The 26,469-nt window shown below is 38.1% G+C and overlaps 1 long non-coding RNA gene across 1 annotated transcript in view; it reads right to left on the bottom strand.

Moving 5' to 3' along the window:
* Positions 1 to 26,469, bottom strand: part of LOC311584742 — a 609,662-nt gene that overhangs the window by 430,758 nt on the left and 152,435 nt on the right. Inside the window, exon 3 of the long non-coding RNA XR_014774990.1 lies at positions 8,767 to 8,911. This is a non-coding gene — a long non-coding RNA (uncharacterized lncRNA). The remainder of the gene's footprint in view (positions 1 to 8,766; positions 8,912 to 26,469) is intronic.

Below are 26,469 nucleotides of genomic sequence, written 5' to 3'. Positions count from 1 at the left end.
TTAGAAGAATTAATAAAGAAGAAAATTTTAGGGAAACTTTGAAAGCTGATAAACTATAATTAAAATCACTAGGTCTTTATGCTCAGCTTTGGAAACAAGGAACTAGTTTAGAAAGAAAAGAGATCCTGATCATGTCATTATCAACAGACCTTGGTGCCTACCTAAAAGCAAAAGGAAACAGTTTTAAAATTCTAATGTTCCCTCAAAGGATTATAGTAAAGATAGAAATTGCATTAAAGTAAAAGTTCATGCTCAGGTTAAAGGAAGACACTGGAAACAGTCTTAAAGTCCAAACAGGTTTTTTTTTTATAAAACTATAGTAAAGATAGAAATTGTATTGATACAGGAGTTCAAGGCAAAGTCACAGAGACAGACAAGTTGTCTCAGTGAACTGCTTGCCCTTCTGAGTAAACTTGACAGGCCAGGACTTTCTGATCTTATGGAAAGACAAAAGGACAAGCTGTTTCCAAGTAAAAAGGTTACATAATATTTTTAGATGATAGCTTTATTTTAAATATAAAATAGGAAAAAAAAGGATTAATTAAGGGTCAGGAAGACAAGTTTAGGGTACCAGGTGGAGTGATTGATCTTTGATCTATTAACTATATGCCAACTTAAAGCAAAATCAAATAGAGTCACATTGCTTAATACCTTTTGTAACCATAAGGCTTTACGGTACCAATCATAAGAAAGAAAGTTTTAAGTTAAAAGAAATCTGATTTTATCCTGAAGTTAATTCTTAGTTCTCAGGAAATTTCTGTTTGCTTGCTTTGCCCCCTTGTTCCTATATACTTATCTACCCAAAAAGATTTCAAGATGTGTAATCAACGATTAAAGTTTTTAAGGAAATAATTTTGTGTATAAATAAAGCTTAAAGGAGACTCAGGTTGTCAGAGCAGGTAAAGCCACTAAGGCTTCCTCTCTGTCCCATCTCTCATCAAAAGTATTAAATGGTGTCCTGTGTCTGACTCTTTCTTCCCTCGTTGCTCTTACATACACCCTTCTTCGGGGCCCGACCCTCATCCAGAGCTGGACTCCAGCAGTAAACCAAACATTTAGCTAAATTATTATTCATATATGATGTCAAAAAACAGAATTCTCAAACATGCAAAAAGTTATGACATATCATTTGTTTCATCTTCTGAAAATCCATCCAAATTAAAATACATTTTAAGATGGATTGTTGTTAATCCATCACTTACCAGAAGTTCAGCCTTTGCAAAGATTTTTATTCAATTTGTTTACTATTTAGAAGAGAAAAATATAATTTGTATTTATTTCAATGAATTTGCAAAATTGTCTATCCTTTATTGAAAGAAAATCTAAGGATCTGAGAAGCAAACCATATGCAAATTATCACACAATAAAACTGACATTTGATTGCTGGACTTTACATGGCTTGGAGTCCATGTCAAAATGAGTAACAATGCAGCTGATTCTCACACTTAGCCTGAGCCACAAGGCCTGCACCATACTGCTAGTAAAGGATGCACAGTACTAAAATAACCAGTTCTTTAATCCTTCTTTCAGATGACTCTCGTTTTCAAAATTTGTCATCCATCCGTATGACATCAGAGACACTTGAAGTGCTTGATAAACATTGTTAATATTTTTAAATATAGTCTTTAGAAACTAAGCTTTTATGGATCAAAATGCTTGATATCATGCTTCTGTCTTTCTTCTACCACAGCGTTGACCTCCGTGCTCCTTGTTCCTTCATATTTCTCTAATACAGTTACTGCTTTCCTTTCTTCAGCTTAGTCTCAAAGTGATAAGACAAGAGAGAGTAGGAATCAGAGAGGACTGGTAAAACCTTCATAGTAGGGTACCAGAAAACTCATCCACCAACTTTTCTGAGGGCTTTCCCCCTTTCTTTACCTCTCTCTGTCCTGCCTCCCTTTCTCTCCCTCCCTCCCTCCCTCCCTCCCATATTTCCTTCTCCACTCCACTTTCTCCTTCTCTCCCTTCCCCCTTTTCTCACTCCTTTGCTTCCGCCTTCATCCCTCTCCGTGTTGGACATTTCTTGTTTCCTCCTCATTCACACGTGTTTCCATGAGCATCATGTTTTCTGACTTTTAAACATAGCTCCTAACCGTCTAATAACACAAAAGAATAACTGAATGCTGGAGGCAGGTCAGTAATAGACATTTAAATATTTGAACTTCGCCAAATATTGAGAAAAATGTCCAACAGTCAATGTCACTGGTGTGCACTGGAGAAATTCAACCACTCGGCTCTCCAGAAGTAACTGAGGCCTTTGCCAGAACCCTGAGGAATGTCCCTTCATCCTGGACTCCAGAAGAATGCCAGATCGGCATCATCTGGTGTGTATCATGTTAAGAAGTAAACATGATTGGGACTGGATTGTGGTATGAAAGTTTGTTATTACTTGAAAATCTAGTTCATTCCTCTAATTCACATTTTTTGCACAAAATATCACTGCAACATCAGGGTTTCTACCTACACTGGATGCCATGATTCAATTAGCTAGAAAATGGCTAAACATGAATGTTCATTTTTTTCCAGAAAAAAAAAAGCAAAAGGTTTGCCATATCAACAGTATGTATGCAGCTATATTTATTCTAGACTTAAATATCAACAAAGCTACCAACATTGTCCATTTCATTAGACTTCTTTCTTGAGATCAGTTTGCCACTGTTCTGACTTTTATATGTGTCATTGATATATTAATATTTTTATACTGGGAAGATGAAAATGCATAGCAAAAATTTCAAACTCCTCTTTCTTCCTTTTAAAATTTGGGTATCTTTTCAAAATGTTAATATTAATGCTTTGGTCATGACCAGAGAATTAAAAGCCCCCCCCAAATCCTATCCCAGTACATTTTGAAGTCCTAAATGTTTGTACCCTACTTTGAAAGTCATTAAGTCTTATCAAATGAGTCACAATACACATTTTTTGTACACTCAGGAAGCATAAATCACAGAGTGATTGCTCTATTTGGAAGGGATTATTTTGGTAACCACACATTATTGATAGTGAACTCCCAGGGAACTAGTTCCATAGAGCATCACTTTTACATTAAAAACTGACTCTACAGCCTTCTGTGTGATGGCCCTTAGGCTGATAACAGCACTGTAGAAATACACACTGCAACACAGTGAGTCAATATATTGCAACGTGCTAAAAACATTTCAATCACAAAGTCTACAGAAGGTCAGAAGCAACGTTTATACAGCCAACCTAGCCATGAAGTGAGTATTGGGCTATTGCAACCATATCTTTATTCAAAGTCAAGGGAATTCACTTATGTTTTAATAAATTTGCTACTTTATTTTATTAAATAAATTCTACTCTTTGGTTCCTTAGAACAACTTCTGAAATATTTGCAGGTGAGATTACCCATTTGCATAATTACTTCTTTGAAGTTGAACTGCCAAAGCTGGAAAAATCATTAAACTGATTTTCATTGAACTCTAACCGTTATGTGAAACAAAGCCTTTCTTCTTACAGAAGTATCCCTTTCCTGAAAATGTACTTCTGGGATTTACTTCCTTTGCTAATTGATCCTGGTCATTTGATTCAATAACTTTTATAAAGTTAAAATTATAAAGATTTAATTGACTTTTGCTTAGCTTCCAATTACATCTAATTTGTTTCTATTCAATCTCATTAAATCCAATTACAGTTGGACTACTCCTACTTCCTTCCAATAGTTCATTTATTTAAAAAAAAAAAAAGAACCTTGTCCTTTGTTCTTTTCAAGCAATTTTTCATCAGGGTTAGAGAGGATCCCTTAATTATATTAGTGCAATGGTTTCCTACATGCACCAATAACTTTGAATTTAAAATTAAGACAATTCCATCTAACAGCAAAGTTAGCAAGACCCTGGATACGGTTCAGCAGCTGTATGGGTAGCTTCCAAGAAGCTATTACTAATATCGATTGGGATTGGTAGACAATCACTTAGTTGGAAATTATGTGACCCTAGATATGGAAACAAAAATAAACACAGTTTGAAAAGTGGGAGACTAATGAGTAATATTTACAGCAGCATTTAGAGAACGTGATATTTTCTAGAAAATGTTGCCTTCTGGTTGGAGAGACGGCTCAACAGTTGCTTCTTGTACAGGACCCAAATTCAGTTCCTATCACCTTTGTCTGGCAGCTCACAACTGCCTGTAGCTCCAGATCCAGGCCCATTCCTCTAAAAGACACACACACACACACACACACACACACACACACACACACACGCACACACACACACTATAATTAAAAGAGTAAAAATATAAGCAAACAAAACTTACTATGGAACAAATTTACTTTTTGTGTTGCTTTTTAGATATTTATTTCCATATTGATAAGTCCTTGTAAGGACTCGAGTACTATCAAGTGTATAGTATCTATCCACTTTAGCAACCAAAGTTACAAACAGAATAAGGGGTGGGGTGTAGTAAAGTGGGGTGAGAGGGAAAGGAGAGAAGAAAGAAAGCCTGGGCTTATCATGTAACACTATTCCTGAGGAAATTTAAGAGTCTATTTATCCAGATAGCAATGACAATGACAGACCAAAGTAACAATACTACTGAAGCCCAATTTAATAAATCAGTGAATTTATTGGCATTGTATATTGGAACAATAATAATTCAAAGGCAGATTACCAAGAGCCTGCACTAGCATGAATAACAACTCACAAAAGCTAGGGCCCTGGAGCTCACTGTATGACTTGCAAGAAGTTCCACAAGTCTGAATCTCCTGTACTTGCTAGTCCTTACTGCTTTAATGTAAGTTGAGAAGGAAGGAGATTTATAAATGTTTTAAGTTTCAGGGACTTCCTGAGACTTCTGAGTTGTTTACTTCCTAAATCAAAAGGAGCAATAAATATTTGGAAATATCTGTTGAAAACAAATTGTTGGGGGAGGTAAAGAATAATCTTCTGGCTCTGTCCTAATTTGCTATCCTGATATCAAGAACTATGAGAAAGAACAAAAAAAAAATTATGAAGACAAATAAGACTTCAATCAAGTGATTATTAAAATAAACAGGAAGATGGTAGTGATGAAAGTAGACACTGTTCTTTTGTTCCTGATCTCAGTAAGAATGCGTTGAGTTTTGTTCCCCTTAACATGATGATGGCTATCAGTTTATCATATAGCCTTTACTATGTTCCCTCCACCTCTAATCTCTCCAAGGTTTGCATCCATAAGGGACACTGGAATTTATAAAATGATTTTTCTAGATCAATTAAGTTGCTCATAAGATATTCATCCTAAAATCCATTTATGTGACTTATTATATACGGTGAACCATTTATGTGATTTACATATGGTGACCCATGCTTGCATTCATGGACTGAATCCAACTTGATTATGCTGAATGATCTTTTAGATATGTTTTTAACAGATCTTGCCTCAAGTTTATTTGTAAAAACACCAGAGGACACTGGTCATCTGTAAATAGTGTGTAGGTGGGTGTATCACACCAGCCCATCTGTCCTCACATTGACAGAGCCTTTTCTATTGGGCCTTCTCAGGGGCCTGGGTACCCTTGGGAGCCTGAGTTGGGGCTGAAGCCTGGGCCTTAGATGGAGTTGCAGCCTCTGTCTTGGTTTGCACCTTGGGCTTTGATTTGCAGACTCCACAACCCTTGACCATGTAGCTTCAAATTTTCTTCCCAAGCCTGGGATGAGCGATGAAAGCAAGCCTGCTGAGTTTGCAGCTGGGGTCCTTTGGCATGTTGGGCTTAATGGCCTTAGGTCATTAGGTCACAAAGACCTTAATGGCCTCTGCCCGGCACGCATTGCTTTTGCGTTGCTTGCCTGCATTTTCTTCAGGCCTTTCTTGTTGTACTTCTTGGCAAGGCAAATGTTCCTCAGGAACTTGAGGTCAACCCCCGTAAGAGATCTGTATCTCTGTGACCGGGGTTTCTTGGTGCCATTTCTGTGCCATCTGTGGGACCGGTTATGTGTGGAGTGTTCTTGGACTTAGCCATGTCTGCAGGTAACCTGGGGCCCCCACAGTGCCTGGGACTGGAAGAGCTAGATGTGTTCTTTAATTCAGTTTCAAGTATTTATTGAAAACCTTTACATCTGTATTCATCGGGGAGTTTGCCCTATAATTTTCTTGTACATTTTGATCCAGTTTGGGCTTATATAAAGTTTGAAAGGGTTCTTCCCTCTTCTATTTTACAGAATAGTTTTTAAACTATTACTGTTAGTTCTTCTTTAAAGTTCTGATAGGATTCCGTGCTGAATCTATTTGGCTCTAGATTTTTTTTTTTTTAGTTGAGATATTTTGAATTTCTGCCTCTACCTTGTTGCTTATTTTTAGATCAGTTTAAATTATTCTTAAATTGTATATGTAAATTTGCTTGCAACTGTGGATAGTCCTTGTTAATTTAAGCCTTCATATAGTTTTTAATCGGGATAAATATTTAAATATTCATCCATTATTTTTAGATTTTACAGTTTAGTGGAATATAAATTTTTAAAGTATGTTCTATGAACCTCTGAATTTCCTTGGTTTCCTTGGTATCCATGGTAATATCTCCTTTGTCATCTCAAATTTTATTTTTTGGATCTATTTTCTCTATCTGTTGGTTACTTTGGCTAAGAATTTGTCAATTTTATTTATCTTTTCAAATAATAAACTCTCTGTTTCATTGATTCTTTCATCTTTTTCATTTTTTTCATTAACTTCTGCACTGATTTTTATTACTTATCTCTACATACTGCTTTTAGGATTATACATAAGACAGTTGTCCTACAAGAAGCCATAAATTGGCAAATAACAAGGCCACTGCCAAGTATAGAAAACTTCTCTTGAGTTGGTGGTGGTTGTGTGAGTTATGGCGATGCCCCGCCCAAGAAAATAGAATCTAATGTCATTACTCTTGATTGCCTACCCAAACTTGATGGTAAGATTCCATTGCTGAAGCTACCACACATGTTGGTCAAAGGACATAGAGAAATAAAGCTCATTCTAACCTGTAAACTGCTTCTCCGCTGGCTAACTTTCATTGTACAACATAGTTCTATTCAGGCTATTGATAAAGAAAAGTCATCACTAGTCTCATCCAAAGGTGAATGTTCTAAGTTATAATAATTACCAGATAACAAAATATACCATAGGTACAATCGTGACATGAGCATTATGGGAGTAACCAACTGCTTTCTGATTGAAATGCTAATAGGCATGCTAATAGGAAGAAGCTCATGCCTGGTATTGCAAATGTGGCCAAGAACCCATGATTACAAAACTCACAGGCACTAAGGAAGTGCCTATTGCCATTGTATCAAATGGTCTTCTAAATGAATATGTCTACATTAATAGGTTAGTGCAATTCTTAGTTTTTATCATGCAAATTTCCTTATGGAGTGGACAGTGCTTAGTACAGGCATTCACACTAGTCAATGTACAGAGAATAAGTGTCTTTGGAGTGCTCAGCTACAAATGGGACCTATGCATCACACTCTTCCCACATCATCTCAGGGATCTTTGTGGAAGAGGGGATGGAAACAGTGTAAGAGCCAAAGTCTGAGGAAAACTAGGGCAGGACACTGTCCTCTGGTCATGATAAGATAACTGAATTCATGAACTTAGAACAACTCTACATACCTGCATGAGACTGCACAGGATCAAGACAGCCATGATTCTAGCATGGGTGGGGAGAGGCATGTGAGCTCACCTGCTAGATGAGGAGTTACTGACAACTGATGGCAACTAGGGGAAGGAGAATGAGCTTGCTTTAGAGGCAAGGCTCATGTTAGGCTGCCCAAAATCTAGTAGATGGCTCTGCACCCATGTGTTTACAGGTGCTACTATTAGACCCTCGCCAGACCCTTCAGAACTGGATCTCTAGATTTTCATGGTTAAAAAAAAATGATTCTATTGGATGTAATCTCAGTGTTAGTGTTTGTGTGCTGCACAGCCAGCAGTCTATCTGCACACTCATCATAATGGCCTTAATAAATAATTAAATCTAGTATTTGGCAGCTGGCGGCTATTAAATGCTGTTAAAATATTTCTGAAGCTTATTCTACCAGTGTATCGAGAAAAGTGCTAACGACTTAACAGATATAAATCCTATTAGCAACTAACAGTGCTCTCTTGTCTCAGACAACTGTAAGGAGCACACTGAGAACTGGGCTGTCTAAAATTTCCCTGCTTTTCCGCCAAAGCTGCACTAAAATAATTAGCTATTCGATCCGTGGAAATTCTCTACTTTCAAACATTAAAGCACCGTCTAATAACCTGAAGTTTTCAGGGTGACACGTTTCAGATATAAACAAGATATATTACAGACATATTTCAATCTCCATTTGACTAAGCAGTATGAGTGACAGAAGCTGTACAATCCATTGCAACTCTTTCGCATGTTGGCTGGCTTCAATGCGCTGATCAAAAAAATTTAAGAAAAAAAAAGTATAATATAGCATTAACATATGGGGTATCCATAAATAAGCAAAAGCTGAAAAGGGCAATCTAGTAATCTCTGATGCTCCTATTAAATGAGTATTAAATTCCTATCAAGTTTAGCATCATCACATTCATAAAAGCAATAGCTCTTAAGCAACTGCCGAACTTTGAAGTTATGTTGTTTACAGCCGAGATATAAGCCTGTTCATGAACAGAAACAATATTCACACACCCACATCTCTGCCAAGCTGTATCTGACCTTACTGTGAAATAAAACAAAAAAGAGTGATGGAGTCAAGGTGGTTTTACTCTCAATACGATGCGTGGGCTTCTACAAGGCAAGGGAACACAGTTATTGGCCCACAGCAGCTCTCACCAACCTACCTTGATTATCCAAGCAGATGTATAGTGAAGTCAAATTAAAGTCCTAACAGAGTTTCCTTGAATGTATGTTTCTTAGCTTCACACAGAGATACACCTAATCACACGGCTGCAGAATGCACTGCTTACCCCAGGATTTCACATTCTCCTGTTGTTATAAGATGCAAAAAGCAATGTCAAACCATTACTAAGACTGCATATACCACACAAAAGACTCATGCTCCCTATGGTTACGTGGATGATATCATGACTCTGGGCATCAAAGGCTATACTTGATTCTCCTGACTTCTTTGTGGGCTCCATGTTCATTCCCACATGACTCCTAGCCACAGCATAAGAGATGACAGTCTGTAGACTCAGCCCGCGAGATGGCCTAACATGAAAGGTTCTGCACGAACAAGAGCGAAATGAACCCCTGGAATGCTCTTTCGTGGCCATTTAAATTACAAGTGTATAGAAATAAGGCATTTTACAGTTGAAGCAGTGATATCAGATAGAGGGCGGCTACCAAGGACAAGTGAACCATAGTTAAGGCAAGGAAACAGCATAATCCCTGTCTTTTTTTCATAAGATTTATTTATTTATTTATTATGTACACAGATTTCATTATAGATGGTTGTGAGCCAACATGTGGTTGCTGTGAATTGAACTCATGACCTTTGGAAGAGCAGTCAGTGCTCTTACCCTCTGAGCCACCTCTCCAGCCAATAATCCCTGTTTTATACCCAGTCAGGTGACTGAAAAGAAAAGTTCAGGGACCCAGGGAATACAGTTAACAGTGCAGGTCAAGTATATAGTATTTTTAATTGGCAAGTTCATAGTTATAGATTCTTCATACTATACTCTCCCAAACAGTACCTATCGGGGTCAAGAAAAATCAGTTTAAAACTTTCACCACACACACAAATATATGCAAAACACACACACATACATACATACATACACACACACGAAGGCCAGTGAAGGAGCACCCAGCTACCTTTTCCTATGAGGATATCTTCCTCAAATTGTCTAACTACATTTTTACATTTAATAATGCATGTTATAACCATTAGTTACATGGCGACAACAAGAAGTGAAGAGGTATGCACATTAGGCAGATACAAAATTACTGCACACTCATTAGAACATGTGCAGGCCTAAGACAGCAGCTGGATAGACTTGGAGTGATAAAAGAAAATTTTGTAGATTAGAGTTTCGCAGTGAAAGCAACATTCAAAAATAAAAATAAAATCATCGACATTTTATTTTCAAACAACAAAATGTTAATAATAGGCAGACCTACAAATTTAGGGAACATTAAAAATCTTCCAGACAAAAGCCAAGTTTAAGAGCAGAAACCTGCATCTTTGCTAGAATATAAGAAGCCCGGGAAATAGCAAATAACTAAATATGACACTGTTTTCTCATACATATTTGTGTGTGCGTGTGTGCGTTGTAAGCTATCAGATCCAGGCTTTACGCATGCTTGGTAAGCTTCCTACCACAGACCAAAGCCTTTTTCTTATTAAAAAGGTAGCTGCTTTGAGCAAAAACAGTGTCTTATAGAAATAAACGTAGATGTAGAGACAATAGCACGAAGACTTTGAGAAGAGCTGGAAGCACAGGAAAGCCTTGCTTTGCATGGTTACTCAGCAGTCTTGAGGTGATCTTTCTAACCCATGAGAACAATGATAAATGTTCTGTGATCTCCAAAAGGGTAAGCTTAAACAGTAGGGACATTGGAGGTCAAAGTGGGGCTCTCCTTCATCTTCTCCAGGTGTAACGTCCGTGTGAAGCAGCTTCTCTCTGCCATGGGGATCCGTCAAACTCTGACATACACAAGTCTCCACCATCTTCCAATCTGACTGCGTCTCCATTGTTGTGACCATCCCTAAGATTTGCTTTACCTTGAAGATTTTTACAGATATTACTACTTTAGGTGCCCTCTGCCTGTTTTATCGCAACCTTTTTCTCTCTCCTTCCCTCCCTCCGTCCTTTCCCTCCACCTCTCTATGAAGGAGAGAAGGGGTTGAGATAAGGTATGTAGCCCAGGCTGGCGTCAGAGCTGTAACCTACCTATGTCAGATACCTGTGGGCCAGGATTATAGGTGTGCACCACCACATCTGGCTTTGGTTGCATTCTCAAAGTACAGTTTGAGAAATTGCATACTCTCCAGCTGTAGCGTAAGTAGTTTGCTCAAAGCACGTCTAAGATCACCATTTTCGAAGGTTGAAATACTTTTCTGGATCTTTCACTAAATTAATGTGGCTAGGAAGAGGGTCCTTACCACTCACTGAGCCTGGCAGTGCCTTGATCTTGAAACCTCTAGAATCTATAACTAAGAGAAATTAAATTTCTCTTGTTTACAAGACAGCTAGTTTATGACATTGTGTTTTAGTGGTGTGTACCCTGAATAAAGACGGAACACAAGAAGCCAAACACATTACAGTCTAACTACGTGTGTCAAAATTGGCAGCAATTCGTTCTTTGATACGGATTTCAAAGCAGAAGCACGTTGGAGTCTCCAGCAGTGGAGAAAATAGTTGAGAGAACACTATGGGCTACATACGATAACTATTCTGAAGAAAAAAAAAACAATTTAAAAGACAGTAGAAGTCATAATATTACTGTCTCTGAGTACCTGCCTTGGGGGTAGGTAAGGTGTGAAGGGTTTGAAAGAGAATGGCTACCTAGGCTCCTATGCTTGGTTCTCCCCGGCCCCGCCCCCCATGGTGGACCTGTTTGGGAAGGATTAGATGGCTACCTAGGCTTATATGCTTGGTTCTCCCCGGCCCCGCCCCCCAGGGTGGACCTGTTTGGGAAGGATTAGATGGCTACCTAGGCTTATATGCTTGGTTCTCCCCCGCCCCACCCCCCATGGTGGACCTGTTTGGGAAGGATTAGATGTGGCCTTGTTTAGCAACATGTGTCACCGGGGAGAGGCTTTGAGGTTTCAAAATCCCAGGTTACCCAGAGTTAATCTCTCTGCCTCTCTGCCTCACACTTATGGATTAGCTATAAATCCTCAGCTACTGCTCCAGCTGCATGCGTCTGCGTGTTTCCATGCTCCAGCGCCACACCTGTCTACCTGTCTCCATGCTCCCCTCCATGATGGTCAGGAACTCTAACTCTCTAGAACGTTGATCTCTGGATCATGGTATTTTGTCACAGCAATTTAAAAAAAAAATAAAGCAACTGAAACACAATATAAGCCGGAAAATCCACCACAAGCTGAGGCAAGGAGAGCCCTTCGCATATTTTTAGTATGAGCAACAAATGCAGTTCCCTGCATACATTCCCAAGAGGGTCAGAAAGCAAATTATCCTACAGATATTAGCTTCATGCTTTTCTGCCTGAGTTAGCCTGTGTGTGTTCTCAAGGGAGGAGCTTTAGGTTAGCAGCTGGATAAAAGTAGGCTGTGCTATATCTTTTGTTTGTTTGTTTTCTTGTTTGTTTGTTTGTTTGTTTTCTTTGTAATTAATCCTGGGAATAGGAATGAGAGTCTTAGAAGGATGAGATGGAGATATGGAGAAAGCACATCAAAGGTGCATTGCCTAAGAGATCACTATTTATGGGTACCATCGTTAATCACACTGGAATACTCTGAGGAGTTGTGTAAAATAGACTTGATCACTTTCCAACTTGGAGATGTATCTAACCACCAGCTCTATCCACGACTGGCAAACGACCCAGCTGTGCAGCAATACTCAACCTTGGCGGCTCATTAGAATCATCTGGGAAGCGTTTGAAAACCTAATGCCGGCTGCAAAGCAAACCAATTAAGTCAGAAGAATATCTGCAGGTGGGATCCAGGACGCTGTATAGTTTAATCGTACCTTGGGGGGTTTTCAATGTTTCATCATTCTTGAGAAGCTGTCTGAAAAGATAAAGTTCTTGCACTTGAGGATACAGGAATGTACGAGTACCAGGAAGGACCCACCAGAGTTTCCACACCAGAGCATCAAGGAGCCTGGGAAGAAGTGAGTAGAGAGAACTGTATGTGGCTAGCGCATCCCCTAGATGTGTGTAGAGGAGGGGCATGAGAGAAGTCTGACACACTGTGTACACTTGGAGTTCTAAACCTAATGTCATTCGTGTTTAACTGAGAAAATCCACTACTCAAAGAGGAAAAGGTGAGCAACCTAGAACTTGGGCCTCTCCTTGCTTGTTCCTTATGATCCTGGCACTCTTACTAAGTAGATATTGCTGCACAATCTTTGAAAAAAAAATGTATCCAAGGTTACTTTAAATTTCAGTGTCTATTGAGGAAAATTTACTGTGGCCCTTAATTATCACCTCAATTAATGAGGTCTTTTCAAAATTCTGGCAGGACATCAGAGAGTTTAGCAAAATATGTGTATATCACTGTCATAGATTTTTAAAAAATGTTTCCCCACGAAAGTTCCAGTGACTTCATAGTCTGTTCCAGGTTTCACTCTTCATTTTTTTTTTCACAAATTGGTCTGATGTGGTCCTCCCTTTCCCTGGGAGTTGTTGGCCATCAGCTCACAAGGACAAAGGTTCAGAAGCAACAAATGGGATTCAAACAGCCATGAGTATGATGGAGACTTCTGGGAGTCCGATTCAGAGAGGCAGCTCATCCTACTGTTTTAGTAGTGAGGTATATAAAGGTCCTTAGGGTTACTGGCAGTAGGGACAGATTGGTCTTAACCCAGTACCTAATTATCATACGCGTAGGGAAAAGGAGTGGGACTCTTGTGCTAAGTCACATAATGCTTGCAGGAGGCTCTGTGCAGAACATCCTTCAAGCAAGGTCAGGCATCTGTGCCCAGAGATGCTAGCTAGATACAGTCAGGCAGAGAAGAGGAAGCCCCACTGAGAAAGGCACTCCTCCTTTTTGCACCTAGCTCCAACAGTTATCAAGACAGGGTAGACTGCAACCTTAATAACAGGGTCTTCTAGCAGTCTGAAGCCACCTGAGAGTATAGCTGAGCCTTAAACAACTTCTCGCCCTCTGTAAGGCAGAGACACTCCCCATTGCATTCAAGATGGTGGATGTAAATCATGGCATTGACTAGGAGTGAGAGTGGGTTTCCTACAACATACAGCAAATTAATAGGCATGACAAACAGTACGCTGGGCCCAGGGGTGCACACCTGTGTCTGCAGCTACTTCCTAGGTTAAGGAAGGAAGATCAAAAATTCAAAGCCTGCCTTAGTTACAGAGTGAGCTCAAGATCAATCTGGGGATACAGCTCGGTGGGAGGATGTTTGCCTGGCATGTGCCAGGCCCTGGGTTCAATTCCTAAAATCACAAAATAAAAGCTTTACTGAGTTTTCTTCTTTCATCATTTGTTCAACTCCACATTCCGTTCAACCTATGTACTAAATAATGTTTTGATTCAAGGCATCAAAAGGATGCTTACTATAGAGGCAGGCTTTTGACTGAAAAAGTTGTGAAAGAGACATAACAAGTATGTCATTAAAATTATCACTTTCCGTATTTTGAATATTCTTTGACTTAAATGAAAAGCAAACTACACGATGTCCTGATGTGTGATGAGAACGCTTAAAATAAAATAATTATAGTGACCATAATTACTTCATTTCAAGTGCTATGAGGGTGGTAGCTCTCAGTAAGATAAAAGGAGAGAAAGATGAATCTACTTATAGTCTGGTGATCTCAGACAACCAGCTACTGAAAATCAGCAATGGGGAAGAGTCATTTAAACCTGTGCATGCTCTATTTTTAAACATAATTACAGGTTTCTCTATGTTTACTTACATTTTAAGAGAAGCCAATGTTGTTTCTTTTTGTGTTGCTATTATTGCTGCTTTATGTCTTTATCTTTTTTTCTTTCCATGGTTTTGTTTTCTGTTTTAATATTCTAGGCAAGAAAGCAAGTCCTGTAAAAGCTGAGTATGGGGACCCTGGAACATGACTCTGTGATGACCATAAACTTCGGAACAGATGCTTGTCAAAAGAAATTGTATTTGTTCATTGGGCCATAGAATTTGTGTTTAATAAGTAATTGAATTTTCTCACTTAAGCTGTAAATCAATTTGTCAGCCTCCTTGTGACTCATTCTGTAAACAAATGTACTCTGTGCTAATTAACTTAGCCAGTCTTTTCCCTTAAGAAACTTTTTGTAAAAATTTATTCCAGCAGACCTATTTACCATTAAGGTTACCGTTAGCAGATCCTGTTTCAACCAAAAATGCACAGCTTTCTTTCTTTTATTTTTTAAAAAAAAAAGAACTTAAGTTTTGCAATAGGGTTCATCTTTGTTATTTACAATATTTTTAGGGAGGAAACTTAGGTATCAAAGCCACCAACTTCATGTGAATTTGTTATTATCAATAGTTTTTCTTGACATCTTCTACAAAGTACTACCAAGTTTTCTCTCCCATCTGACTTTCATAACCATGTTCTGACTGAAAGAAAATAGTATTCTAAGCTTATTCATACAGAGACTAAGACATCAAGAAGTCAGTAACATACTGAACTTTGTTCAGCTTGCAAGGTGAGGATGGCAAGCAAGTCTTCCTTGTTTAGCACCTCAGTCTGAAACTCTGGAATCTAAGGACTCAGTATCACCGATATTGTCCACCCCTCTCTGGCCCCTATATCTACCTCTAACCATGGATCTTGCTTTTCAACCCCTTTACCCAACACTCACCTCAGAGCACCCAAACAAAATAGAAGCTAATTACACAAACATTACCAACCAATCCCCACGTTCTGGCTCACATACACTCAAGAGAAATGTATTGATGGTCTACCTCCAGCTTATTCCTAGGTGCAACTGTTGTGTTTCACACCATATCAAAGGAGACCTGGACTCCCAGGTTCTCCCAGCATCCTTTGGTCCCTACCTGCTGCAGGGCACTGCCTAGCCTGAACTTTCCAGTCCCGGGGCAGGGGTTCTCCCCTTCACTGTGCCCCCTGCCCCCAGCATGCAATTTCTTCTGCCTCCAGTTGATTCTTTGAGCCTTGTTGTCATCACGACCATCAATCTTCATATACATTCAAACAATGTGTATATATGTGTGTGTGTGTGTGTGTGTGTGTGTGTGTGTGTGTGTGTGTGTTCTTTTCTATCATGTTGTCTTCAAATTGTTTCAACCAAAGAATACTGAAGTACTCACTTTTTTCACTAGAAAGCTTCAAGCTCTATAAAATATCATGTTACATCTCCATTAAATAGTATTAAACACTTAAAATGTTGCTTTTTTATTTTAATCAAGTCTGAAAGCATAACACATTCAGGAATATGCATACCACATATTACTTGACAATAGCAAATGACCATGCTTATGTATAAAGTATACTCTGCATATTTTTCATTAGTAAGGATGTTAGCATGCAGGTGGTCCTACTAGCCTTATTTCAGGGTCCTAGCAACCTCTGATGTCACAACCTGCTGCCAACACCAGATGCATTCCAGATTTGTGCTGGATAAAAAGGACCACCACCTGTGTGTGCGCTCTCTCTCTCTCTCTCTCTCTCTCTCTCTCTCTCTCTCTCTCTCTCTCTCTCTCTCTCTCTCTCCTCCCTCCCTCCCTCCTCCCCTTTCCCACAATAAACTTCCTTCATACCAATTATGTTGCAGTGGCGTATTAATCATTATTATAACAAAGGGTACCTAAACTTACTTAAACAAGATACTTATAATAGGCAGCAGCCTCACACATCTCATCTTCATCCTGTTTCCTTTTTTTAATCTCACCCATGACCCCCTCACTCTCAAATTGATAGCCTCTTTTACTTTGACTATTCTTGTTACATACTTGTACATGTATATGTATACGTGTGTATTCACAAATACATAAACACAACCTCTGTATCCATTATTGTTGATTGTGTGTATACAGTTTCAGAGCTCACCACTTTATATTGGACAACCAATAAGGAAGCTCATTCCTTGGAGAGGCTAATTCTCCCTCTCCTAGCAGTTGTTAGTTACCTGTAGTTTAGTCTAAGGGTGGGACCCCAGGTAATTTTCCTCTTCTTCATTAATTAGCATGTCTTTGAGATTATCATTGCTCTGGTATTGTTTATGTAGCCATTTCTAGAACAGACTACCTCACAGCTGACTTCCTGTTGTTCTGGCTTTTACAATGTGCCTCCTCTTCCTCAGTGAGCCATAGGTGTAGGAGACATCATGTAGATCTAATTGCTATTGGAGCTGGGCTTCCACTACCTCTGCATTGTATCCAGTTGTGGATTTCTGTGGTGGTCTCCATTTGCTGTAAAAAAGAAGCTTCTTTGATGAGAACTGTGCTTATCTGTGGGTATAAGGATAAGATTTTCAAAATATCATTTTTAATGATTGTTCAATAAGTGGTTCTTAAAAGATAAAAGGGGTGGGAATGGAGATGTGAGGGAAGAACGGGCAAAGGGAAGGAGGAGGGAAGGAGAGAGGAAAGGAGAGGGTGCACAGGATGGATGAATTAAAGGGAGTGGTCTCAACTCGATACAGAGAACTATAGGCAGCTAAGGACTGGGAGAACTTGGGAATGGGAAAGGTTCTCTCCCCTAGGGAACAGCAAACCGACTGGTTCTCCAGTACCAAAAATCTCCATATCAACCCTGAAAACATACAAGTAACATTACACAGACTGAACAGGTTATATTTAAGAATATATATGCTTTTACATATAAGCATGCAATAACACCTAGTGAAAGGAAGGATAGATGTGAGGATTTGGAGAGAGGAAAGAGAAGGCAGAAATGTAATTATAATATAATCTCAAAAGCAAAATAAATAAAAAAAAAAGAAGAAACTGGAAAAATGATAAATGCCAAACATGAGGCTTGGAAAATAATCCTAAGCATCTCTAGTTAAAAACCAGTTATAGACACTCATCAGAACACCTTGTTCTTGGTAGGCACCACTAACTCTAAGGGAACAAATGATAGGGTAGATTTTATATGGAAGAACTGAGGAATATTAGTTTCTGAAGGAAACTGAAAGAAGCATACAGAAATATAAAAACTAGATAGATAAATTCAGAAAAGCTGGTGTTAATAAAGTGAAAAATTAGCCAAAGAAATGAAATCAGGGAAGGGAGTGTGACTTCAAAAGCAGGCATGAATAAAATAATTTAATTATTTGGTATTTAATTTAATGGCATATGTGCAGTGGAACCTACAGAATTCTTGCATTTCTGTTTAGAACATGAAAAGGGAGGCTTAAGAATACCAGGGAGGACCTTCTTGTTCAAGTAAAACTTTATCCAGAGCAGAACAAAATGTTCTGTATGTGTCTCCTACTGTGGAAATATTTCTCTCTTACTACTCTTTGTGTCCTTTGATTATTTGCCTAGTTAGATTTCCATTACTTAAAATGAGTTTTCCTCTATTTGGCTATTTGCAAACTGAGATCTCTATTATAGGCATGCTGCATGCTTTCATTAGCAATTCCCCATTAATAGAAGGATTCCATCTCTTGACACTGTGACCTCTGGGTTTTATTGATGCTGCTTTTAGCACGCATCAGCTATATAACTCAGGCCTCTGATTTGCTCATCTGTTTTCATTTTGCGGCATAGCAACTTTACATGTTCAGCCACTGCCAAGCAGAAACATGGATAAGCAATTATCTGTTAAATCAATATTTCCCAGATGCAAGTTATTTAATGTTTTTATTAACCCTTACAAAGGCACCACTCCTCAGTTCCCACATTAAGTAACCATTCAATAGGAAATACAGCTACTGCACCTGTGAATGCATCATTTAAAACTGAAGGAAAAAAAGTAAAGCTCTTTCTTGGTTTAAAAAGTATCTTCCTTTAAAATTTCTACATGTTCGCAGTCTGTAGGCTGCCACTTTGTTCTGTTGACAGTGTCTCCTATGGCACCAGCCAAGGACAATACGTGCAGTAAACATCAAACTCCTACCCAGATCTAGCCAATGGACAGGATATTCTCCACAGTTGAGTGGAGAGTGGAGACTGACTTTCACACGAACTCTGGTGCCCCATGTTTGACCACATTCCCTTGATGGGGAGGCCCAGTGGCACTCAGAGGAAGGATAGCAGGCCACGAAGAAAAGACTTGATACCCTATGATCATATAGAGGGGGAGGAGGTCCCCATCAGTCACAGTCATAGGAGAAGGGAATAGGGGGAAAGCAGGAGGGAGGGAGGAACAGGAGGATATGAAGGATGGGATAACAATTTAGATGTAATATGAATAAATTGATAAATATATATAATAAAAATAATAAAATTTACATGTTATAAAATATAAAACAAATTTGTGTTATTTGCAGAAAATAATTATTCTAAAATTCGGCACTAAAATGAATTATTGAAGTAAATTTAGTTAACCTAAATGAAATACTATGAGAATTATATATGATTGGTCTCTAAATATAATCAATCCTTCCCTTTACTCTATACAATAAGAGAATATAAATATTATGTTGAGAAATAATTAACTTTTTTTCTCAAAATCACACTTAAACCCTCTTACTTATAATCCCATTCGCAAACCAAGACAAATGCAAAAACAAACAACAACAAAAACCTTGCCAAGCATAAAAACAAGAGTGAGTTTTAAACCTTGATTCTAAAAGCTACTCACTTCTTCTAGTTGATAGGAAATATAATTCCCCTCTTCTTCCATTGCAATTAACACCACAATTATTTTTTTCTTTTTTTTTTAGATAAATTTTTTTCCTTTATTAATTTATTCTTGTTACATCTCAATGGTTATCCCCTCCCTTGTATCCTCCCGTTCTTCCCTCCCTCCCATTTTCCCCTTACTCCCCTCCCCTATGACTGTTCCTGAGGGGGATTACCTCCCCCTGTATATGCTCATAGGGTATCAAGTCTCTTCTTGGTAACCTGCTGTCCTTCCTCTGAGTGCCACCAGGTCTCCCCCTCCAGGGGACATGGTCAAAGGTGAGGCACCAGAGTATGTGAGAAAGTAATATCCCACTCTCCACTCTACTGTGGAGAGTGTTCTGTCCATTGGCTAGATCTGGGTAGGGGCTTAAGGTTTACCGCTTGTATTGTCCTTGGCTGGTGCCTTAGTTTGAGCAGGACCCCTGGGCCCAAATCTGCCTATCAGAATGTTCTATTTGTAGGTTTCTAGGACCCTCTGGATCCTTCTACTTTGCCATTCTCCCATGCTTCTCTCATCTAGAGTCCCACTAGAATGTCCTCCCCTCTGTTTCAGTTTCCTGGTAAGTGAAGGCTTTCGTGGGACATGCCCATTGGGCTAATATGTAGATATAAGTGAGTATATACCATTTGAGTCTTTCTGCTTCTGGGTTAACTCACTCATTATGATCATTTCTAGCTCAATCCATTTATCCATAAATTTCGGGAATTCCTTGTTTTTAATAGCTGAGTAGTGTTCCATAGTGTATATGTACCACAGTTTCTTTATCCATTCTTCTACTGATGGACACTTAGGCTGTTTCCATGTTCTGGCTACTAAGAATAAGGCTGCTATGAACATGGTTGAGTAAATTTTCTTGTTAACACCACAATTATTAAACTGCCTAATATGTTCGGATCCTCGAAGTTGCTGTTTTCTTTCCAATGGAGGTGTCATACAAAAAAGCCTAGTCAACAATACCATGTTTTAATAAATGTGGTCATATAATCTTCCAGGCTCATTCCTACAATGTCTAACCTGGGTTATAGATTTGATATAGCTGTGAAAACGAAAGCTCAGTCAAGGAATTGCCTCTGTCAAATTAGCCTGTGAGCATTTTCTTGATTACTAATTAATGTAAAAGGGCTCATTCCACTTGAGGGTTTATGATGGCCAAGTGCCTGGGTCTGGGCTGTATAAGAGAGGCAGCTGAACGAAAGCTGGAAAGCATGCCAACAACTGTCATCTCTCCATGCTTTCTACTTCCGGCCCCTGCCTTAAGTTCCTTCCCTGGCTGATCTCAGTGTTGGGCTGTCACCTGTAAGAGGAAATAAATAAACCCTTCCCTCCCAAGTTGCTCTGGTCTTGGTGTTTATGTGGCAACAGAAAAGCAAAGTAAAACAGATCACTGTTTAGCTTCTGGTGAAGAATGGAGTCTTCTTGTATCTTCCTCAGGCTATGAGGCAACAAGTCACTGGTTTCTCATGGAAGAGGCAACTGGCCATACCCCAATGTTAAGCAGTGACTCTACTAAATTTCAGTACTCCACTTAAGCCTACTCTATCTTGGGAGAAAAATGAGTTCACAAGTATCTACAGAGCATAGTCCCTAGCCTTACCTTCCCAAAGTGGACAAACAGCAACATGAGAGACCTCATGTAGCATTAGAGCCCAGCAGTCATACTCAACTCACATTCCACACAATAAGACTACCTAATGATTGTGATAGGAAGATTTGGGCCCAGGGGTCTCATTCAAACTATGGCACCAGTCAAGGACAATACAGGCCGTAAACTTCAAACTCCTACCCAGATCTAGCCAATGGACAAGACATTCTCCACAGTTGAGTGGAGAGTGGGATATGACTTTCAACGTACTCTGGTGCCTCATATTTGACCATGTCCTCTGGAGGAGGAGACCTGGTGGCACTCAGAGGAAGGAAAGCAGGCTACCAAGAAAAGACTTGATACCCTATGAGCATATAAAGGGGGAGGAAGTCCCCCTCAGTCACAGTTATAGGGGAGGGGAGTAAAGGGAAAATGGGAGGGAGGGATTAATGGGAGAATACATGGGATGGGATAACCATTGAGATGTAACAAGAATAAATTAATAATAATAATAATAAAAACAACAACAACAACAAAAAAGACTACCTAATGAGAAATAAGAGTGTTTCTACCTAATCAGAGACAATTGCAGAGCCTAGTAGTGGCAGAAGGCAGTTATGGGTTTTGCCAGACCATGGAAGACAAATCAACAGAACTCTTTAACTTCAGAGCACAGAAAGCAATACAATCCAAAAAGACAACCCAACATTTAGTCATTTGTCAGTCTGAGGGTGCTATCAACCATACTACCCACAATCCTAAGCTGAACTAAACGGTAACCATAGTGAAAAAAATCTGCAGAATGAGAAAAAACATTCATCTATTCAAGGGGTATCCATCAATACAAGGACACATACTATGAAAGTTCAGACAAATATAATACTATCAGAAAGATGTATTAATGATTCAGAATAATAGGCCAAAATAAATGAAGGTCTCTAGAATGACTAAAAAAGTTTTAAGAATACTCCTCTTAAGGAAATACGGAGAGAGGGGAAAAAAATCACATTTGGCATTATATAAAGCAATCTTATCCTTATGAAAAGAATTTTAAAAGTAGAGCTGTTGAGATGGGAAAGATGGCTCAGCAAGAAAAAGCTCTTGCCTCCAAGACTAACAACCAGAATCTGATACACAGAACACGCCATGCATGGTAAAGAGAAGAACTGATTCCCACAAGTTGTCATCTTACCAAGGGTACATTCATGGGCCACAAACATATAAATATATTCAAACAAATAAATCCATTTTTTAAAAGCTGTTTTAAAATAAGAACAGCTATAACACATGGATAAAGGGTACACATTACAAAAACAAATGCAGCTTTTGAAGTCAAAATCACGAAATTAGAGGAGAAGGCAAGCGAAAGTGTAGTTGCTATACTAAAGAGAGGTTGCTGTCCATTTGGAGTAGCCACTTGTGATGATAATATATTTTATGTAAACCTGGTAATAAACAGGTGAGAGAAACATATACCAGAAGTGCAAAATATATAAAAATTACTCACAGCGGATCGCCATAGTAACCAACAAACAACAAAGGAAGACAAAGGCTTATAAAACAATTTTAAGACAAAGTATAAAATGGCAAATCCTTAAGTAGCTGTAATTGTCATAAATATAATTGGCTCAAATTATCTAATAAGAAATCACAGAGTGGGTGAGCTTACTAAAAGCCAATCATCCAATCTCCACAAGATACTTTTCCAGAAAGGGTACATCATACAGATTGAAAGTGAATAGACAGAAAATGACCTTCACTCGAAGGGAAAATGGAAGAACACAGAAGTACCTATACCTACATCAGAAAAAAATAGACTTTAAGTGAAAAGCTATTAAAAGTGACAAAAAGATCAATACATAATAATACTAATGCAAATTCCTCAAGAAGTCATAACCCATATATATATATGTATGTATATATATATATATATATATCCCATATTGAAACATCTAAATCAATAAAATCATTATAAATTGATCTAAAGAAGGAGACTGCAACACCATTATAACATCAAAGGACCTCAACAGCCTACTTTCAACAATGTCAGACAATCTATAAGGAAAGACTGGACTTAAACAGTACCTTAGAGAAGCAAATTCACCAAACAAGCACATACAGAGCACTCAGGCCAACAGTGGCAATGTGTGCACAATCAGAGTGACTTAAAGCTAGAAATCAATACCAAGAGAACTATTGAGGAAACCCACCCATGTGAAAATTAACAATATCTCCAGAAAACCACTGTGTCAGCAAAGAGAGCAAAATGGAAGTTAAAATATAACTGATACAAATAAAAATAATGGCATAGTACTCCTACATTTTTGTCATGCGGCAAAAAGAGTCCTAAGAAAGAAATTTATTGTGATAAATGCTTATGTCAAATAGATCTTTGGAATTAAGAGAGAGAAAGAGTAATTGAAACTAAGAGCCTAACTTAGGAACAAATTGAGGATAATAAGCTCTTATTTAGATTATCTAGAAAAATACAATTAGAAATAAAAAAATGATACATTATAACTGAAATCATCAGAATATATTAGACCTCAAAATTATGAACTATATGTCCAAACACATAATCTGAAAAAAATTAAAAACTCCAGCTACATACAACCAATTCAGACTGAATTATAAAGAAATGAATGTTTTCATAGACCAGTAAATAGTTTGAATCAAAAATTTAAAAATATACCATCAAAGACAAGCAAGCCCAGGAGTAATGGCTTCACTATGAAACATTTAAGAAAAACCTAGGGCTGATGACGAAGCTTGCCTCCAAGACTGATAACATGAGTTCAATCCCAGGCACCCACATGGTGGAAGGAGAGAACCAACACTTTCAAATTGTCTTCTGACCTTCACATACACTTTAGTACACTCTCACAAGCAACAAATAAATAAGTAAATAAACAAACCAAAGGATCTTGACTCTTCCAAAAAAATTGAGATGTAGTAACTATTACTGAATTCCCCATTTTGTGGGGAAGTAATGGTACATGCCTTTAATTCCAGCACTTGAGAAGCATAGGTAGGCAGATTTCTGAGTTTGAGGCCAGCCTGGTCTGTAAAGAAAGTTCCAGGACAACCAGGGCTACACAGAAAAAGCTTGACTCAAAAATGAGACAGACAATCAAACTCATTTGACAAAGCTAATGTTTCACTAATGCTGATACCCAAGCCAAGCATGGCAGTATAATGAGAATAGGATCTTACACCCTTGAAGGACACACATATTTTTAAAAACCCAAATATTAGAATTCAAGAACACAGTAAAAGAATCATTCACCATAGCTTAGTAGGAATTCTCCCTGGTTTGCAAAGATGAAAATACATGTGCAAAAGCAGCACATATGACAAGTTGTGTTAACATGATGAAGAACTGGTTAAAAAACATTTCACAAAATTTAACAGCCTTCCTGGAAAAATTCTCAATTGATAAGATATGGAGATAATTGCCTCAATATAATAAAAGGCACCTGTGATAAACCCATTGCAACATCATTCTCAATGGAAAACATTTGCAAGCTTTTCTCCATGACCAGAAACAGGACAAGGTTCACCTCACTACCTGTTTCCTGCAGCTCTTGATGTGTTCATCAGGGCAATGAGGCAAACACATGTAAAAGGCCTTTAAATAAGAAAGAAGTAAAATGTTACTAAGTATTACTGACATGGTCTAAGACAGAAAATAGACTAATGACACCAAAAATACTTAGAACAGGCAAAGAAATTCATTAAAAATACAAAATCATTATACCAAAATCATAATATGCTACATAATAGTAATGAACTATTCCCCCAAAATTAGAAAATAATCCTATTTTTATCATAGAAACAAAGAAATTAAATGCCTAGAGATAAACTTAACCAAGGAGATAATGACTTGTGAAAACTACAAAACCGTGAGGATTGATAAAGAAATTTAAGAAAACACAAGTGGATATATTCCTCATGTTCATAGATTGAAACAATAATATGAAAATGCTAGCCAAAGACTCCTACAGAATAATAACTCAAACTATAAATAAATCCCAATATTACCTTCTCTAAATATAAGAAAAATGTCCTTTACATTTGTAAGAAACCACAAAACAAACAGCTCAAGCAATCTTGAACAAAATACAAAGTGGTAGGCAAAACTTATCTGATTTCATGATGTTTAATATTACAAATGTAATTAAAATGACATGATACCAGAATAAAAATAGACACACTAATCAACTGAACAAGAGAGGAAACTGGAAAATGAATATAGGCATTACCAGCAGTTGGCTTAATTCTTGACAAAGAACTAAAAACAAACAAAGGTGAAATGATGGTGCCTTCATTGAGTAAAGCTGAGAAACCAGCTGTGTACATAGAGAGAGTAGAACTAACCACTAATCTAATAGTATATACAAAAATCAACCAAAACTGGGATTAGGACTTACTTCCATATGAGACTTCAAACTGTAAATTACTAAAAGAAAACAGAAAATATCTCACTGCAACATTGGTTGGTTGGTTGGTTGGTTGGTTGTTGTTTTGGGAGGACAGAGTTTCACTATGCAACCCTGGATGGCCTAAAACTCACAGAGATTCCATCTGCCTTTTCCTCTAAAGTACTGTGACTAAAGGTGTGTGCCACCACAGTATGCTTACAGCTTTGAGTTAAGAAATTAATTTTATATATAATAATGAAATCATGGGAAACGAAAGCAAAAACCAGTAAATGGGGTCACATCAAACCTGCCACAGACCAGCTCTAGAACAATGACAAGGAGGGAACAGAAAGTCTTGGTGGATTCATGGTAGGGAGAACTGAGAAGGCAGTGAATAGCTGCTTAAGGAAAACCAACCTTTGGGTAACAATTGGCTATAGGAGCCAACTGTTGAGGAGAGGTTGAGGAACAGAGGAAAAAAATACTAGACCCAGGCATATGTGGTACAAACTGAAGGTCTTACATCACAGGAGAACTTTATTTTTCTGTCTCTCTCAACATGTTTACTGTCTGTCTGTCTCTGTCTCACTTGCTGTGCCTCCTTGAGCCAACCCCAGTATTTTATTTAAAGTGAAGTTCAATTTTTTTTTCATTACAGATCACATCATGATTTTTCTCATATTTTACAGTAAATGGGGAATTCAAAAATCAATAAAGCAAGAGACTAGTCTGACAAGGAAATACAAACAGTTCTGTATAACCTACAATAAAGGATACAGCAAAAATCAATCAATATCCAAGCAGTGGTCAGTATAACCTAATTACAATTTCTTGAACAATACTAGAAAAAGTTTAATCATAAATTTCCCCAGGCTAAAGCCTTTGTGTTTACATGATGGTCATAGCAACATAGCTTGAGCTAAATGCTCTCTAATAAAGAAAAACTTGACTTACTCCCAGTCCCAAACCAACAGGTATGCTATCTAAGCCTAGGCCAACTGCCAAGGGGTTCTCTATTATAAAATATCTGTAATGTATTATGTTCCAAGCCCTCCACCCATCTATTGCTTTCAAAGAAGATTCTAAAGAAACTTTTCTACAGCTAACAGTATCTAACCAGGTAC

Source organism: Acomys minous (genome assembly GCF_964271855.1).
Source record: "Acomys minous genome assembly, chromosome: 15".
NCBI lineage: Eukaryota > Metazoa > Chordata > Mammalia > Rodentia > Muridae > Acomys > Acomys minous.
Note: the sequence above shows the minus strand (reverse complement) of the source record. Positions and strands in the feature narration are given on the sequence as shown.